Genomic DNA, 20,904 nt, shown 5'->3' on the forward strand with positions numbered 1-20,904 from the left:
ATTATACATTATTGGTGATAGCCAGGGTTTTCATACAAAGGTTTTCATACTGAATACAATATACAATACAGCTAATGGTAAACAGGCATACAGACTAACATTTTCACATACAACTACAGAATACAGTAACGAACATACATTTTGGTCTTAGGGTTTAAGACTACTTTTCATTACAAAAGAAAATATTGGATTTTCTTGAGAACATGCAAACATTTTACAGATTCACAGACAGGTTTTCAATACAAAATCATACTTATGAACTCACCAGCTTTAATGTTGATACTCTTTCAAAACCGCTTGTATTCTCAGGGAATCAGTAGACAGGTATTCCTGCAAGCTTTTGAGAAGACGGAGCTTTTAGAGTCGCGTCTTTTAATACTTTTGATTATACTTTTGTTGTATACAAACTATGTATCGAACAGATGTAAATACCTTAAATATATTCAATGTAATGGTTGTGTTTGCTTTGATTACTATGATGCAATTGTTGTGATACTGTACATGACGTCCTCCACCCCCGAACGTTTTTCGTCGTTCCGGTTTGGGGGTGTGACACCTTACATTCATTTACATAAGTGATTTACATCTCCTTTAATCTCTCAATGTAATGTAGCTTCGTATCGACACCTATGATACAAATAAACTGAGTGGGTCAGGTTGGGAAACATGGTGAGTACATAGGGTTTTCAATCCTACAATGTTATATCATATATATATATATATATATATATATATATATATATATATATATATATATATATTATAACTCACAAAATATACAATTTAAGAGTACATAGGGTTTTCAATCCTACAATGTTATATCATATATATATATATATATATATATATATATATATATATATATATATATATATATATATTAGAACTCAAAAAATATATAATTTAACCATATATATAAGCAACTTTACCCCACCCCGTCGATCCTCACAACGACATGATCTGCACTCTAAAATTAACCTCTTTACCTAATCCATACTCCCAGATCTAAAATTTACCTCTTTACCTAATCCATACTCCCAGATCTTGATTTTACCTCTTTACCTAATCCATACTCCCAGATCTAAAATTTACCTCTTTACCTAATCAATACTCCCGGATCTAAAATTTACCTCTTTACTTAATCCATACTCCTGGATCTAAAATTTTCCTCTTTACTTAATCCATACTCCCGGATCTAAAATTTACCTCTTTACTTAATCCATACTCCCGGATCGGGTATGTCTGATCCATACTCCCGGATCTAAAATTTGCCTCTTGACCTAATCCATACACTCGGATCGGGTATGTCTGATCCATACACCCGGATCTAAAATTTTCCTCTTTACCTAATCCATACTCCCGGATCGGGTATGTCTGATCCATACTCCCGGATCTAAAATTTGCCTCTTTAACTAATCCATACTCCCGGATCGGGTATGTCTGATCCATACTCCCGGATCTAATAACAAATAACTATGTCCTATCTATACTCTCGGACTTAGGACAACTGACTAAGTCTAATCTACACTCTCGGATCAATAACAAGTTTTAAGGTTATTCCCTCCGTGTATATCTCACCGTACTCACAAGGAGATACTACCCAATGTCCCTTTTAATTTATTTAGGTCTACTTGGTATCCTAAATCATCATATACTTACCAGATATGCTCTTAACACGTATTTCAGGCAGTATCAAATGTTCCACATACAAACATATAATTTAATACTTGTATTAAAATCATGTTCATGAAAGGGACTATGAACTCACTTGATAAGGTGGTGATTCCAAGTTGGACAGCGCTCCGCTTCTTAAAAATATGATTCCCTCTGACGAAATCGGGCTTGCGGGGGCAAAACTTTCCGAACCGAAAAACTCTTTTTCTCGGAGTCATGAGGTCCTCTGGGGCTTTCTTCTAGTGCTAGGAAGGTTTCCTAGGCTTGGGGGTGTTTGGGAAGTTTAGAGAGAGAGTAGAGAGAGAAAGAAAGAGTAGGAGGTGTGAGAAATGAAGCAAGCCTCGCATCTTATTTATAGGGCTGAGCTGCGGTCTACGCCGCGCATACCTTCGGTGACATGCTGGGCATACCTCGGAACACTGAGCGTACGAGGCGCAGTGCGTTCGTACAGATACGTGTCGATCATCGGATGGAGAGTCGTGGCTCGCTTCGGACCTCGCAAAGGAAGAGACTGTTGGGCGTACGTTTGGTGTACGTGCGGTGTAGTCGTTTACGTTAGGCATCTGAGATCCTACGCGGGACGTGCAAGGACCACGTGTCAACATCCGAATGTGAGACCGTGAAGATCAAGCAAGGGTCTGGATCATGCCACGTCATCACCCTTCGCATCTGCCTCACAAACTCCATTCCTGACTTCTAAAATTCGTAACTTTCGCATACGAGCTCCATTTTCGACGTTATTTATACCCATGAGTAGGTAGAGACGTACTCTACAACTTTCATTTAGACTCCATCGGCTAATTTTGACTTTATTTTTAAATTTATATTTTTAACTGGCTGGGACAGGAATAGCATGTTAAAAATTCATAATAACTTTGTCATCTAACGTCCGTTTTCATCTGTCTTTTTATCGTTGAGCTCCTATTGACGATATCTTCGATTCTCGTTTAGGTTGTGTCGGCTAAAAATCGCTCGATCTAAAACTCGAACTCCGGCTGCACACTATTATGCCAAATCTTAGAAAATTCATAAATTCCTCATACGAAGTCAGATTTGGACGTTCTCCTAATGCACGCTCTCGGTTTAACGCATACCGAGACTTTCGTTTAGATAGCTAAGTCTAAAAAGCACTTTATCGTAAACTCATTTTTCACGTCACACAGCGTTGTGTCGGTTTTGTCGCAAAACTTCGACAGGTCATAACTTCTTCGTTATACTCGGATTTCGACTTTCTTTAAATCACCGAAATTCTTGTCACGACCACTACAACTTTCTTCGTATCGGTTTTATCTAACATTTTGTTTTTTATGCTTATTTTCATTATTAATTTATTATATCATTATAAACAAGTATAAAGCACATAAATTCACATAATACTCAAGTAATTCCTTTTTATTACTTCAAAATGAGTTACATTTGTTGCCCCTTACTATTACATCATCTCATCAATGCTTAGTCTCGAAACACAGGCATTACATCACACAATAAAGTATAAAGTAGAATACATTATCTCTTTGGAAGCAGCACAAGAAGCAACATGGATAAAGAAATTCATTGAAGATCTTGGAGTTGTCCTTTCTATTCAGGATCCTGTAGAAATATTTTATGATAATGAGGGTGCCATTGTGCTAGCTAAGGAACCTACATCATACAACATAACCATACACATCCAATGGAGATTCAGTTACATTCGAAATATAGTTGAAGAGGATGATGTTTATGTTTGCAAAGTTCATACAGATCAAAACATAGTTGTCCCATTCACGAAGTCGGTACCACCAGCTAAACATGAGCATCATGTTAGAGCTATGAGGCTTCATTATTTTAGTGAATGGATTTTATTTGGATTTAATATTTAGATTTTTGAACATTGTAAATAAAAATTATGTAATGAACTTGATATTTGTAGATATGAAACTTTCATTGATATTTGTTGTGATCTATATTAACATGTATAATCATTTAATAAAACTAGTTATTCTAAAGGGTCCATAGTCGATCACGTTTGTGGGAACAACTATGAAGGAGAACAAATATGAATTGGATTGGTTGAATTTTATAGGATGAAATTGGAAAAGGGTTGCAACCAGGTTCATAGGTACTTTTTGGAGAACAAGTATTGGACAAAACCCATTTCAGGATCACTTCATGGATCGTCGTCATGAGTGGCTCTTAAACATGGTAGTATCTTTTTATCCTTACACATGAGATGCATATTAAGTACTAAATTTTAAGGAGTATTGTGTTCTGATATGGTTCTTCGTTGCTCTTTAACCAGGCGGTCATAAGACCATCATTAGATACAATATGATTTGCGTAAGAGGCATATATAGTCTAAATGGATTTTTTATTCTTATGTGTTGAGAGTGATACATCTAAGGCTCCTGAATAAATTCGAAAACCTAAGGATAATGATTGTGATACATGTTTCATGTTCAACATGATGTCCAACACAAAGGGATATCTGATACATAACCTAGGTACATCATTTGAAGCTATGAGCTTTTAGGAATTGAATTTTATTGAATGGAAATTCAGTATGTGTTGTTAAGGGTAGTAAAATGTTGTTAGATGTTCACCATTTTCTAAATGATTCTATGATTCAATCTTGTATAAATGGGAGATTGTTGGTTTTATATGCTTAAGAATGAACATAAAATGATATTGCCAATAACATATGATCCTAAAGGGTCACAACAATAACAAGTAGACACCAATTTGAATATTCATGTCATTACGACTTTAAATGAATATTATTATTTCTTGAAACCGCTAAAGCCCTCAGGTTTAAAACCAATTTGTTAAAAAGATTTTGGGGAGAATGTGTTTTGAAAACAACATTTATTATTAATCGGTTACCTTCAAAATCATTGTGAACATAACGCCTTATAAGATCGTTTTTCTCAAAAACCATATATCATTATATGAAGGTTTTTGGTTGTCTCACCTAATATAGAAGCATTGTTACCAATGAGGATAAGTTCGAAGTAAGGGGAGACTGTGGGTCTTCTTACGGTACCCGCAAGGAACAAAAGGTTACAAAATTTATGACATGGAAGACAAGAAGTTAAGTATATCAGAGATGTAAGGTTCTGTGAAAACAAATTCCATTTTGATTAACTGACTCATACACAATATGAAACAGATCCTTTTGATCCACAAGTTCAACCGGCCCAATATGATGATCCTGATGGGATTTTCAATTCCACCAACCCTCCTAAAATGATCAGCAAGACATTAATAAACGCTTGGACCATGAAACCGTCCCAGAAGGCCAAAATCATGACACATATAGCCAAGTTCCGAACCAAATGGACAATGTGAATGAATTGGTTAAAGAAGAAACAATAAATTCTTTTGAGCAGTTGGAAAGACCTAAACGACATAGATCTTAACTAAAACATCTTGATGACTTTGTTGTAAAGCTTCCTCCATCATTTGGAAATACATGAAGCTTACAAACTTAAGCTTCCTCAACGATACACTCTTTATCCAATTTTGTCTCATATGAACATTTTTAATTTTTTATGACTCGCACAAAGTTTTTTCTAGCGGCTATCAGTTCCCCCGGTGAGTCGGGATGTTTTCATCACGCTGTCAAAGATGAACATTGGAAAGGGGTTATGAGAAAAGAAATACATGTACTTGAAGAGAATAACACATAAACACTCGAAGACTTGCTTGATTGAGAGCGTATCATCGACTTCAAGTGGGTATACAAAGTAAAGTACAAGCCTAATGTAGAAGTTGATAGATATAAAGAATGCCTTGTCGCAAAGGGTTCACACAAATGGAAGGAGTAGATTACCAAGACACTTTTGCTCCCATGGCTACATGGCTAAACTAGTCACGGTTCAAGTGCTTTAGGTCGTGACTGCTAAAAATATTTGGTTCATTCATCAACTTGATGTAAATAATTCATACTGACTTGGCTAAAGAGGTATATATGAAGACCCGACAAGGATTTGCTAAGGAAGGGGAAAAAAGTGTGTCGGTTGAGAAAGACAATTTATAGTTTAAAGCAAGCTTCACGACATTAATATCACAAGTTCATTAAATCTCTTCTTGCACTTGATTTTAACCGGTCTAAGCCGATCATCCCCTTTTTTATTCATCAACGTAAAGGAAGCTTCGTAGCAACTCTCATTGATGTCGACAATGTCGTCTTGGTTGGCAACGATACCACCAAAATGCAACACATTAAAACTAAACTCAATAATGGTTTAACATCAAAGATCTTAGAAATATCAAGTATTTCCTTGGTATAGAAGTGGCTTGCACTCCCAAAGGATTGGTATTAAGCCACATAAAATACATTTTGGACATTCTTTCTATAACACATGTTCTAGGTATTATTTAATTTATCTAATTTTTAGGGTTTTGTGCATGGACTCGGCGAGTTGGGGAGATCCAACTCGTCGAGTAGAGGTCATTATGAGGACGTGGGATTTAAATCCTACTCGACGAGTCGGAAGGCCCCGACTCGACGAACAGGTGCTGTAAAGGAAAACCCTAATTTTTAGGGTTTGCACCCTATTTAATGGACTTAATCCGCCTCTTGTGGCCTCCTTTACCACTTCATTACCCAGAGAAGAAACCCTAGCCGTTCTTTGCTGTTTCCTTGAGATTGAGAGGCTAAGAGAGAGTTTTTGGTGCACTTAGTTAAAGGAGTTTGAAGATTGAGAAGATTGGAGTGGGAAGGAGACTGTAGATCCAGCATCTATAATGTTTGGACACCCATTTGAAGGTAACAAGTTGTTACCTTGATCATTCTAGCATTAGATCCCCTTTTCTTGGGTTTTGGGGCCATTTCTAGTATATTGGTGAAGCATTTTGGGGTGTTGGGTAAGATCTGGAGTTGCAACTTCAGATTTGGACTCCTCTAAGTCCTTGGAGTTATAAAGTTGCTGAATTTATCAAGCTCAATCCTTCTCTTTGGCTAAAACCCCTCTCTTAGCTTGGTTTTGGCAATTAAGAGCTTGCATGCACGTAAAGTTTGCAACTTTAGGTGGAAACCGTGCCTTAGGAGGCTAGATCTACAATCTGGAGCTTTGGAGTAGCTCAAAAACTTCTGAACACAAAAAGGACTGGAGGAACTCGTCGAGTCCCTTAGTCGACTCGACGAGTCGGGTAGGGTAGGGTTTACCTGTTTTCGAAATTCTGAATGAGTGCAGTGAAGGATTAGAGTTTTGTTCTGACTGAACTCTTGGTTTTCTGGACATTTGATGAACTCGACGAGTAACTTAGGTGACTCGGCGAGTTGACTTGGGATTCAATGGAATGGACTCGGGAGGAACTCGATGAGTTGCTGGATGCACTCGACGAGTTGAGGTCAACATTGACTGTTGACCTTGACTTTGACCAGGGTTGACTTTGAGGGTATTTATGGTATTTCAGGATTGTGACAAGTTAATCACATGATGATTATAGGCGGTTGAGTTGGAGCAGTGTGTGGAATTTATCTGATCTTAGCTTGTTAGTTCAGCATTCGAGAAGTAGAGATATGTGGTATGATACTTAGCTATATGTTAAGTGGTATGCTAGTGATTATATGATACTTGCAGGGAAGACCATGAGGGGAGCCCATGGCACTTGGGTATAAGACCATGTTGGGAGCCCATGGCTTGTTAGTTAAAGACCATGGGGGAGCCTATGGCAGTCGGATGAAAGACCATGTGGGGGAGCCCATGGCTTGTCAGTTAAAGACCATGGGGGAGCTCATGGCACTTTGGTATAAGACCATGTGGGGGAGCCCATGGCATCCTTATATGTTTGTATGCATGGCTTATGTGATATATTTAGCTTTTATAGCTAATATGATATGTGTTATGTAGATTGTGTGTGGGGTATGCTCTGGGGAATTCATTATGCATTAGCTTACAGTTTGTGGATTTGTTTCAGGTACATCTGAGCCCAATGGCAAGGGCAAGGCTTGATGGCGTGGCGTGCACTCTCTCTCAAGCGTTTTGATGGGACACTCTGATGTTTTGAAATAAAATTGTTATTGTTACGAATTTGAAAACAATTGTATTGAGATTTATGGTTTATGGAAAAGTGATTTGGCTAATTAAAAATGAAAATTTTCTTTTGAAAATTGGGTCGTTACATTTTCCAATTGTGGTTTCGAAGGATGTAGGCCAAGTTCTTTTCCCATGGAGAAAAACCATAAGTTAGATAAAAGTGACGATGAACCAAAGGTTGATGCAAGTCGCTACCGTCACATAGTTGGTCGCCTTCTTTACTTGCAAGCTACCAGTCCGTAGATTGCCTACTCGGTCAACATCTTCTCTCAATTTATGGCTGATTCAAGATAGCCCTACATGGATGTCGTGCACTGGGTCCTTCGGTACTTGAAATCCGCACATGGTCGAGGTTTGCTGCTACCTCGAACATGAGGCCACAACCTCGCTACATATTGTAACTCTGACCGGCTTGGGTTCCCTTACAGACGACACTCCAGAACTGGATATGTTCTTCTTCTTGGTGGTGCTCTTATCTCTTGAAAAACCAAAAAACAATTTGTCGTTTCTCGTTTGTCTATGAGGCAGAATATCATTCCATGGCCTCCCATGTTAGCAAAATTATGTGGGATCGATGGCTTCTATAAGAACTCAACATTGCTTTCGATGGGTCAACCCCATTATTCTGATAATTAGGTTCACGTCACATAGAAAATAACATTGTTTTTCATGAACGAACCGAACATGTGAAATTGACCGTTTTTTTGTTCATGAACACGTCGATTTGAAAGAACTTCAACCTCGTCACATCGACTCCAACACGCAGATTGTTGATTTTCTTAGCAAAGGGATGGGAGCTCAACAATTTCGCTTCTTACTTGACAAGTTGGGCTCTCAAGATCTTTGTGCTCCAACTTGAGGGGAGTATTGGATTTTATATATTAGTTTATCTTCAGTATTATTTACGTCTTTATCTTCCTAGGTTTGTGCCTTAAGTTTATGATATTCCATATTTACCTTTTTCCATGTATTTATTTCTTTTACTGATCAATTAAAAATTAAATCTTTGAGCTGTCAATTTATAGAGAATATCGACTACACATTCTAAGTTAGCAAACCTTTGTTGTGGTTGGACTACAGCGTCTTTTGTCCTGTAGCCTATATGAACTGGAGGTCAAGTTTATAAAATAAATACATGATGGGCATTTGATTGTGGTCCTATTTAATGCCGAAAATTTTGAACATTCACCACTAAATTCGATTCTTATGTATCTAATTATGCTCTATGACAAGCACTTTGTAGACCACCTCAACATTCATGTGCTGAATTTCTTGTATTTATAACAAAGCATACATAAGTAACAGTTGCACATGAGTTGGTCATCGTTTTCCAGACCTGAAAGTTCTAAAGGAAAAACATTGGTTTTATCATGACGTGGTTGTTAATGCTGCAAAAGTTGTAGGTTGTTCTGGAATGGAGATTATTAGGACTGGGAAAGTTTGCTGGGGGACCAATAGTGGTTGAATTGAGGTAAGTTTGTAATCAATTCAAGTGGTGGGCTTTGAGGGATATAAATAGTTGGTTGTGTGAGCCCACCATCACCTATACCCATTACTTCTCAATTCTTATGTCAACTAATCATCATAACAATTTATCCGTTTGTTTTGAAAATTCAAGATATGATTACAAGTATAATCACATTTGTTTTAAAAAATCAAGATATGATTACAAGTTTTAAAATTTTGGATATAAATTGATGTTTTTTTTTTAATTTCATGTATTAAATATATTATGAATAGAATGCCATTAAATTTGTAAATTTTCACACGATTGGATCATTTTAATATAAACTAGAAAGGTTACCCCCGCTATACGGGGGCCAGAAGCTTTCAATGTTGTTTCCGAATTGATAAATATGACAGACATAGAAAGTGCAAGGATGAAAAGTTCGGGCTTTGCCCCGGACAAAAAATGTAAAAGTTTTGACTGCAAGGACCAGAAGTGTGAAAATGGCTAAAGAATTAAAGGGGTATGAATTAACAACTTTTTAGAAAATGGATCAAAGTTGTCAAACCGTTAAAGTTTTGTGGCCAAACTTTAAATATATAAAGGTTTCAAAAAAGTGTAAAAATATTGATTGCAAGGACCAAAAGTGTGAAAATGGGTAAAGAATAATGACCAAAGTTGCCAAACATCCAAATTTAGTATTCCTAACTTCCAACGATAATACAGGGACCAATTCTGCCAAAAAAATGAGAAGTTGAATGGAACACAAACAAAAGGACATTAATAAATTAATTAAAGAAGTACAGGGACCGGATATGTAAATCAAGGGACCAAACCTGGACAAAGTATTCCAACTTTACTATTCCTTTCTTCCACAACTTTAATATATACTAGAAAGGTTACCCCCGCTACGCGGGGGCCAGAAGCTTTCAATGTTGTTTCCGAATTGATAAATATGACAGACATAGAAAGTGCAAGGATGAAAAGTCCGGGCTTTGCCCCAGACAAAAAATGTAAAAGTTTTTACTGCAAGGACCAGAAGTGTGAAAATGACTAAAGAATTAAAGGGGTAGGAATTAGCAACTTTTTAGAAAAGGGATCAAAGTTGTCAAACCGTTAAAGTTTTGTGGCCAAACTTTAAATATTAAAAGGTTCCAAAAAAATGTAAAAATATTGATTGCAAGGACCAAAAGTGTCAAAATGGGTAAAGAATAATGACCAAAGTTGCCAAAAAAACATCCAAATTTAGTATTCCTAACTTCCAACAATAATACAGGGACCAATTCTACCAAAAAAATGGGAAGTTGAATGGAACACAAACGAAAGGACATGAATAAATTAGTTAAAGAAGTACAGGGACCGGATATGTAAATCAAGGGACCAAACCTGGACAAAGTATCACAAATTTACTATTCTTTTCTTCCACAACTTTAATATATATAATAATAATATATTACCCCATCAAAGTTTGTGAATTATATTATATAATTAAAAGAGAAATGTCAAGTAATTATTAAGAGACAAAAAAGGACATGTTATATTCTTTTAGGATAAATCAAAACAAAACGTGTGAATATGTTTCCTTCAAAACCCATATACTAGATATTAGATGGTCATAACACCATGTGAATATGTTGCCTCGGAGATAAGCCAGCTAAATCTTGAAAGCCAATAAATTCGGGGACATCCAATACCACCTCCACCATGACTAGGGTTGATGGATCATGGTCTCATGTCCCTTGTTTTTCATGAACGCTAAAAAACATAGCTCATCGTTGATACATTTAACCCAAGTCTTGTAAGAAAGGACGTACACGATCGTCTCCATTTGGGGATAGTAACTTGGAAATAACGATTTCTTTATTGTTTCAAACTTCATGTGTGTTGATGGAGCTTTTGTTATTGTGATCGAATGATATAGGATTTTAGCGTGAAAATTGGAAATTATAAAAGATATTGTATATAGGAAGTCATGGTTTTGACTAATAAAAGAAGTGAAATCTCCAGAAAAATCCTAAAATTTTACCCTAATTTACGAAAAAGTCTCAAACTAAATTTTGTTTACGAAAAAGCATGAATTACCGGTAAAAATAGCGATTTGACCCCTTTTTACGGTTTACCGGTTTTATTACTTATCTGTTTCACTAAAGTCTTATTATTTTACCCTAATTTGCAAATAAGTCCCAAAATAAAATTTACCGATGATTTAGTCATTTTCTCTATGTAACATACATTTTACCGGTTTCATTGCTGACCCGGACGCCTAGTCATTAAATGAGATGATGAGATGGATATGTTGAGTTATATAATATTTATTATAAAACTTGATATCTTGATGTATTGTATATCTTTTTGGAACATAAAATGCATCCAACGAAGACTACAATAATTACATAAACTAACAACAACTGCGTTATTTTTTACGTTTATAAGAAATATCAAATTGTCTATCTAATCTTATGTAACCCAATTTATCCATCTCATCAGACATCAACTCATTTTCTGCCCTTTTTTCTTGGAAACACATATTTTATTGGTTTCATTGCTGACGTAGATACATAGTCATAAATGAGCCGATGAGATGGATATCAAATTTTACAGTAAATGTGACATTATATAACCCATCGTATTCATCTTATCAGCTAATTTAATGACGAGGTGTCTAAGTTAGCAATGAAACCGATAAAATGTATGTTACATGAAGAAAATTGTCAAATCACCAGTAAATTTTATTTTGGGACTTATTCGCAAATTAGGGTAAAATAGTGGGACTTTAGTGAAACATTTAAGTAATAAAACCGGTAAACCGGAAAAAATGGGTCAAATCGCCATTTTTACCGGTAATTCATGCTTTTTCGTAAACAAATTTTAGTTTGGGACTTCTTCGTAAATTAGGGTAAAATTTTAGGACTTTTCTGGAGATTTTCCATAAAATAAATAGAAAGTTTGTGAATTTTATAAACTCTTTTATAAAATTTAAACCTTAACTTTTTGGTAAAAGACAAAAGTGTCTTTCTAGTCTAAAATATTGTACATGACTTAATAAATCATATCATATAATATATATTATGTTACTTGTTAATGAAAATTATTATTTCCAAGAAATAAATAATTCTCAATTAATTATAAGAGTTTATTGAATATTTATTAAAATCAGTTTCTAATAAATAATCACTTGTATCAAGTAGTTGTTAGTGTGACCCATTACGGAAGTCATAGTACCTATGAATAATATAATACTGTTTTCAAAGCAAAGAATCAAAATACTTTTTACAACTTAACAAAGTGATGTAAAAAAGTATTTTCAAAGTATAATATACAAAACATGTGAACTCACCAACATTATGTTGGCCTTTCAAAACCACATGTATTCGTAGGAAATCAAAAGATGGAAGATTGCACTCCCGAAAGCAGCGGTTGATCGACGAAGCTACCGAAGACTTGTTATCGTTATAGTTATCTTTTGTGTTAGAACTTCTAGTATTCTAGAAATACATTTGATGTAATACTTTTATCCATAATGGAAGTGATATTTATGTTTTATATTGTTTTGTACTGTTCAATGTATGTTCAATATCTGTAATCCAACATTCTAACGTTGCACGGCTCGGCGTTTCCGCCGCCGGCCGAGGGTGTGACAGCATCACGCACTAGCGCATTGGCTCCACCCAGAGCTCTACACGTGTCATTCATCTGGTCCACGTCACCCAAATCTTAGCGAATCAAATCGCCAGATACGTGTGACGCACGTGGCGCGCATCACGCGCGCAATTTTCTTGATCTTGCAAATTACGTATCTTCCTCATACGAGCTTTTGTATTCAACGTTCCTTATACCATTGAGTAGCTATCGATGAGTACTACAACTTTCCTTTAGGTTGCATTGGCTAATTTTGACTTTATTTTTAACCCATATTTTTATACCCTAAATGATTTTGCAAACATCACATTTTTTTTCGCACGAGCTCTGTTTTTGACATTCTCTGTCTCTTTGGTTTTGTAACGAGGAGTACTTCGATTCTCCTTTATATAGTTTCTGATAAAACCCAACCGATTTTCCTTTAGCTATTTACGACACACTTTCCTTGTGCACGGTTGATTTTAAAACCTAGAAAAATCAAAATTTCTCCATTTGAAGTCGGATTCTTACACGTTTTATATTTCCGAGATCAGGACGACGTATAATTTCGGAATATGTTATTATTTACCCAAAATAACACAAATTTTCGTGCACTTATTTTTATAATTTGTTGGGCGTTTTGATTGATTTTTCTTATATAGTGGAATGCGAAATTTTGTATTTTTATCATTGATTGATAAATGTTCCATATTAATTTTATTATGTTTGACGTTCTTTATGATTTTAGTGGTTATTGGTCGGCGACCATCTTGGCAATTGTTACAAGGGGCGTCGATTTGAATAGTACTCTTTGTCATCTATGGAATCATCATTGCGAATCTTTGGACCATCTACTCACAATGTGTGAAGTTTCCATATCTTTGTGGTGTGTAATTTCTTGGTGGCAAAACTTTCAACAAACTTTTTCAACGGCAAAAATAGAATGTTCAGTATATTCATCCTAGCTACGTTCTCCTCCATATGGCCGTTTTGCAATGCTATTATTTTTCAAAGCCAAAAAGACTATAAGAGTCGGTTTACATGATCGTTTCCAATTCGTCTAATTTGATTTTAGTTAGGTGTGTCTTTAAAAAGTTGATTGGGTAGGATGACCTAAAATTTCTCATATGCTTTGTAAATTTTAGTTTTTGATGTAAATATATGTGAACCCCCCAAATTGTCTCTCCAAAAGAGCTCTTGTGGATAGAGGGGAGATTCCAACATATATAGTCACTTATAAGACCGTATCGTACCGATTTGAGATACACTAACGCTGGCTCTGATACTATGTAAATATATGTGAAGCCCCAAATTTTCTCTCTAAAAAAGCGCTTGTGGAGAGAGGGAAGACTACAACATATATAGTCACTTATAAGACCATGTCGCACCAATGTTGGATACACTAACAGTTGAATTAAATGTTGTCAAGTAAAATCTAATTAACTGGAAATATTAATAATAGAAGTATAAACTTTTTACCTCTATTGTATAGGTGTTACATTAAAGGAAAACTATTATTGTATCTATGAAACCAATAATTGACAAATCTTTCGAAATATTGGTTACTTGTTATGGTTTTCATCAGGGGTTTTGCTAGGAAGCTGGAACGTGTCTTCTGCAAATCATCAAAACCCAAAATATCTCAAATGGGTTGTTTCAAATAGCGGTGTTACTCACTTACCAATCAGGACATGTGCCAAAGTTTTAAAAAAATAATAATAAATAATAAATAAAAGATAAATAATAATAATAATAATAATAATAATAATAATAAATAATAGGAGATATGCCGAAGTAGTCCGGTTGGGTTTCTTTGAGAAGATATGGATGCTAAATTTGACCCTAAACAAGCAACCTCCTTTCCCGTAGGCACTTTATTCCTTTCTTGAAATTTGACCATTTTGATTCAAATTCTTTTGAACATTCCTTTTTTTTTCATAATTAACATTGGGTTTTGTTTTTTTGGGGGGATGACATTGATGATTATAGAGTAAAAGCGGTTTTCCATTAGTATATGTTCTGTTTTAAGGTATGATGTTGTTCTGATTCGGTCAATGCATCAATACATTTTCTTTGTGTTGAATGGCTCAGTTTCTCATGCCAATATGCCGTCTTTGCAGCAACAATTTCAAAATTTTCATAAGACACTTTCTCAAATTGTTGTTCAGCTCCTCCAAGAAGGTGAATCCCTTGTGTTTTTCTCCTTCAAATATTAACTATCACATGATCATCTGACTGAATTTCATTTTCAGTTATTATGGACTTCATGAAGGGGTGGATGTGATAGAGGTCATGGATGGAAAGGTAATTACACTATTAAACTATTAAGTATGGTAACTTGAATTAAATGGTAATGCGTTACAAGGGCTTTCTGGGCTATATTTGCAATTTATGAGGGGCCAAAGATCCTAAAACAAATCGCAACAGGGAATGGGACAAGCAAAAGGAGAAGGCAAAACAGTTAAAGATAGAAACAAATGGATAGATTAATTTTGAAAGGAAAAGGGTAAAACATTAAAAAAACAAAGTAAAAAAATGAAGTTGTAAAAATAGATTGTGAAAAATAACCATTTCTTAAAAATTCCTTTATATAGGAGTGTCCGAAACGACCGGGTCAGACTTGAGTCCGGAATAACATGTTCCGAAATTATAATTTACTTTTCTAGTTGTAGAAAGGTATGTTTCCCAAACTTGGAATCTATTGGATTGATACGTGAATACATATACAAGAGGTTATGGGTTTGGCTGTACAAGGCTTGGGCTAAACTAGATACTGATACAACATACAATTACATATAATTATATAAAAATGTGATATGCTAATATCTCCCCGCAGTTTAAGCGGGAGGGGAATTCTGAACGTTCAAACTGGTCTTGAAATCATTGAAAATTTTTGTTGGGAGGACTTTGTTGAAGATATATGCATATTTAGCGGAAGATGGCACATCGAAAACTCAAACTAGGCCCCGAGCAACCTGATCACGCACAAAATGGATGTCAATCTCGATGTGTTTGGTGCGTTGGTGTTGGATCGGGTTCTGAGTCATGTAGACAGATATGATATTGTCACAATAGACGATGGTGGCTTTGGTTGGGGGACACCGAAGCTCACGAAGAAGATTACGAACCCAACACGTCTCGGCGACGGCGTTTGCGACGCCAAGATATTCCGCCTCGGCGCTAGATCTGGAAATGACGCTCTGACGCTTAGAGGACCATGAGATAAGGTTGTCTCCAAGGAAAACACAATAGTCGGAGGACGATTGACGAGAAACTGGACATCCACCCCAATCGGTATCAGAAAAATGCTATGAGATCAGATGTGGGGGATATATGGATCTGAAGACCCTGATCAAGAGTACCACGAATATAGCGCAGACTGCACTTCAAGGCATTAAAATGAGGTCTCGGGGATCATGCATGAATAAACAAATATGTTGCACCACAAATGCAATGTCTAGACGGGTGAAGGTGAGGTGTTGAAGCGCTCCGGCAAGGCTACGGTAGAGTGGTGGGTATGCCACTGGTGGTCTTGTGTCGTCCAACTTATGAATGGTCTTGGCTGGAGTGCGAGATGGATTACAATTAAGCATGTATGCACGCTCAAGGATCTCATATGCATATTTCCTCTGAGAGAGAAATAAGCCATGTGAAGTGCGAGTGGCAGAGACACCAAGAAAATAATTGAGTGCACCGAGATCGGTCATGGAAAACTCACGGCTGATCTGGTCAATAATCGAGTTAAGAGTGGTGGTAGATGAAGCAGTCAACACAATATCATCAATATATAGGATAAGATAAGCAATATCATCGTCGTGATGGTAGGTAAAGAGAGAGGAATCAGTCCTGTTGTGTTGAAAACCCATGTGAAGAGCGTGTTGGGAAAAGCGTTGATACAAGGCTCGTGGGGCCTATTTGAGACCGTATAGGAAACGTTGAAGATGACACACGTAGTCTGGGTGATGTGGGTCCTTAAACCCGGTAAGCTGGTGCATATGGACAGTCTTTCGAAGGTGACCGTTAAGAAATGCATTCTTCACATCAAGCTGGTGAATGGGCCAGTGTCTGGAGATGGCTAGGCTCAGGACCGTACGAATGGTGGCCGGTTTAACAACCGGGCTAAAGGTCTCATCACAATCGACTCCCTGCTGCTGACTATGCCCGTTTTCCACCAAACAAGCCTTGTAACGTGAGAGAGAGCCGTCAGCATTAACTTTTTGTTTAAAGATCCACATCGATCGAACCACATTAACCCCGGGTGGTCTTGGCACGAGAGCCCATGTACCATTCGTAATAAGCGCATTGTATTCCTCATTCATTGCTTTTTTCCAATTTGGATCTTTCAAAGCCTGAAGATGTGACCTTGAGACAGAGGAAATAGAGGTGGAATGTAGGTTAAGGCGATGAATGGGTTTGACAGTACCACTTTTAGATCTGGTTTTCATGGAGTGTGTTGGGTTGATTTCGATTTGAGGAGGAGAGGGAGGAGTGAGCGCCCTGGCCTCGTGAGGAGATAAGAGGGGAGGGGGAGGAGTATGAGTCTCGTCTTTGTGAGTAAGGGAGGGGGAGCAAAAGGGTGAAGTATATCATGAAATAAAGGAGAAACATCAGAGTCGGAAAGGAAATCATAGGATGTAGGTTCGGTCGAAGTGACGAAACCGTATGGAAATATAGACTCATCAAATGTGACATGACGAGAGATGATGATCTTCCGGGTGGAAAGATCGAAGCAACGAAAACCGAGATGATTAAAGGGGTAACCAAGGAAGACACAAGGAGTGGAACGTGGCTGGAGTTTTTGAGCGGTGTGGAGGCGAGGATAACATAAGCACTCGAAGACCCATAGATGATCATATGTAGGGTGGCGGTGCTAGAGGCGAAAATGAGGTGTGTCATTCGAGATGGACACATAGGGGAGGAAATTTAGGAGGTGAGAGGTCGTGTAAAGGGCTCCGGGCCAAAATATGGGTGGTAGGTGAGCTTGAAAGAAGAGGGTACGCATCATATTATTGATGGTATGGATCATACGTTGTAACTTTCCGTTTTGTTGAGATGTGTGAGGGTAAGAGAAAGGAAAAGTGATACTGTGGAGGGAAAAGTGATCATGGAAGGTTTTATTATTATATTATCGTCTGATATCACATTGAAATTGTTTAATATTATCCCCAAATTGAGTTTTAATAAGATTGAAAAATAATATATTTTTCAAATGCTTCAGATTTTTGCTTGAGAGGATAAACCCATAAATAATGAGCATAATGATCAAGAAATAGAATGTAATACTTGAAACCACCAAAACTAGAAATGGGATATGTCCACAAGTCTGAATGTATTATTTTAAAAGGTACGGAAACAACAGAATCGGAAATAGAAAACGGAAGTTTAGTGTGTTTGCCAAGTTGACAAGCTTGACAAATAACATTATTTTTAGGTAAAGTGCGTGAAATAGAACTACTAGAAAATAAATGCTTCAAGACTTGATCGTCGGGGTGACCGAGTCGTTGATACCAAGTGGTGGAGGAGGTAGAAACGAAAGCATGACTTGTGGAGTTGGTGACTAGGTATAGCGGGTCGGTGTTATCACAACGGATTAGAGGGCGTCGTATCTGGTAATCAAGAACAGTAAAACCATAAGGATCAAAATCAATAGAACAATTATTATGAGTAGTGAATTTGCGAACGAATATTAGATTTTTAATAATATTTGGGGTAATGAGAATATTTTGTAAATGAAGTGGGCGGTAAGGATTTGGTATTGGAAAATTTGTATGTCCCAAGGTCGACACCGGTATTGCAGAACCGTTACCGACAAAAAATAGAATGAGGCATACAATTATTATTACAAAGGGTTTTGAGTATACCTGCAATAGCGTGGACGTAATCGGTTGCCCCATTGTCCATCAGCCAATCGTCAGTGTCTGGATCATTTAAATTCATCGTATTGAACATTACGGGTAGCGACATGGGCTGATCTATGCTTCCAAGCCAAGCCCATGGGGTTGTGCATTGCTAGTGGACTGATAGTAGGCTTGGACTGGCTGTTGGGCTTGAAGGGGGTCTGCTGCCAAGAAGCCCGTTGTGGTTGGAAGGAGGACTACCCCACTGTTAGGCCAAATGTTGAGTCTGCTGAGGAGCAGCCCAAAAAGGTTGATGATTTTGTTGATGAGTCGTTGGACCAGCCCATTGGGGAGAAGAGAAGGGGATCGGCGGTGGAATGAAGACCCAATCGTAGCATTGATTTGCGGCGGAGTAATTTTGGCGCCCCCCGCCTCGTCGATTGTTGCTGCTATTTCGAACCCCACAATGATCAATTCGACGGAAAGAATTATTGCAACCACCTTTATTGGAAGATGTGTTGCTGGTGTGAAGGAGGATAGGTGACGACGAGTGGTTATCATGCGTAGGAGTGGGAACCCGATTCATTAGGAGACGCTGCTCCTCGGTAGTAAGGATGGAACGCATTTCATTGAATGTGGGGAGGGGTTTCTGGTGCCGAATAATGTTTGTAATTCCGTCATATTTGGTAGAGAGCCCGTTGACAGCGTGAATAACCACATGTTTGTCCTTGACCTTTTTGCCAAGACCCTCAAGGTGATCAACCAATTTCTTGACTTTAGTGCAATAATCGTGGACTGAGAGATCTCCCATGGAAATAGTCATGAGTTCACTTTCGAGTTGCATAGCGGTGGATTTGTTGTGATCATAGAAAATGGAATGAAGGTTGGTCCATACCTTACGAGTTGTCGCTTTTGAAGAGTAAGTAGAGGTAATAAGACTTTGAGAGATGGTGCCAAATAACAATATTTTGACCATGCCATCTAACTTTTCCCATTCTGGATCCGTAGGAGGAGACTTAGGTGCATCATAGGCGGAAGATATCGCTCCAGGGATCATAATTATGAGCAGAGAGATCAAGGATTACATGGGCATATAATTTGATATTCGTGATGCCATAAGCTTTGTGGATAGTGTGTGTGTGTGTGTTGGGGGCAGGCCCGGCCTTATATAGATAGAAAATAAGCCCTTGCTTAGGGCCCCAATTCTAAAGGGGCCCCACTTAACCCATATTTCAATTAGGGATTAACGATTCGGATTCTCCATTAACACAATAAGCAGCAGTAATTCTCGGCGACTATTCTTCCTTCTTTGAATGTGTGTCCTCTGAGTTCATTCTTCATTCTCCTATGTCCTCGTAACCGCTGAATGGATTACCACTACCGTCTACCGGTTTGATTTTAATTCTCGATTCTAATCTTCTTCTTCTTGGCTCTGATGATCTGACTGATTCTTATTCAAAAATAAAAAAAAGAGGTTAGCTCGATTGTTGATTCTTCTTTCTGAGGCTGATAATCGCTGACTATTGTTTCTTTCCTTAGCGAATTCATAATTCAAAAATCAAAAATAGAGGTTTAACTGTTTGTACTTTGTATATGAGCATTTTCCTTGTTAATCGTCCCACTGTTAGATTCGTTTTGTGTTTGTAAGTAAAGCTTTATAGACTCATTGCTGTTAGTTGTAAGATTGTATGTTCTGATTTTAGGGCGAAGCAACTACATAGCAATTTTTTGAGTGAGGTTTTGTTTTAGAATTTAGATATATATTATGCTAAATTTTGTTAATTTGATGAAGTTAAATCTATTAATTTTGATGTATAAATCTATTTGATGTAGAAATTTGTTTATCATTTTCTACACAAAAGAAGGAATAAATCTATTTTTTGAACTTTGATGTAGACTTCTTTCTTTATTAGACTATCTATTAAGGTTAATATGACTTAATTTTTTTAATATTCGTTGTGTCAAGTTGGATTTTGGAATGATTTTCGCTAGAAGTTGCAAAGGTGGAACGAATTTGAGTTTTTTGAAGGTCAAGGCTGTCAATAACTATCAAGAACTCAAAGGCCCCAAACTTTTGGTTCGCTTAGAGCCCCCAAATTGGTTGAGTCGTCCCTGGTTGGGGGGGGGGGGAGTATCGCCAGGCATGGTGATGGTGGGGATGATTAGGGTCGGCAGTGAGCCGATGAGAAAGAAGGAACATGATGAAGATTAAGGAAAGAGAGAGAGAATTGAGAGATTTTAGGGGAGCAAAGATATGGTCTCTGATACCATGTAGAAATGTATGCTTCCCAAACTTGGAATCTATTGA

At 37.2% G+C, this 20,904-nt stretch overlaps 1 long non-coding RNA gene across 1 annotated transcript; it reads left to right on the plus strand.

The window, feature by feature from the left end:
• The first annotated feature begins 14,715 nt into the window (after positions 1–14,715).
• Positions 14,716–20,665, plus strand: LOC145169101 (uncharacterized). The gene is made up of 4 exons (XR_013742301.1): positions 14,716–14,788; positions 14,880–14,940; positions 15,012–15,063; positions 20,563–20,665. It is a non-coding gene; the product is annotated as an uncharacterized LOC145169101 (long non-coding RNA).
• The last annotated feature ends 239 nt before the right edge of the window (positions 20,666–20,904 follow it).

This window comes from Lactuca virosa, chromosome 4 (assembly GCF_052849685.1).
Source record: "Lactuca virosa cultivar CGN04683 chromosome 4, Lactuca_virosa_CGN04683_v6, whole genome shotgun sequence".
Taxonomy (NCBI): Eukaryota; Viridiplantae; Streptophyta; class Magnoliopsida; order Asterales; family Asteraceae; genus Lactuca; species Lactuca virosa.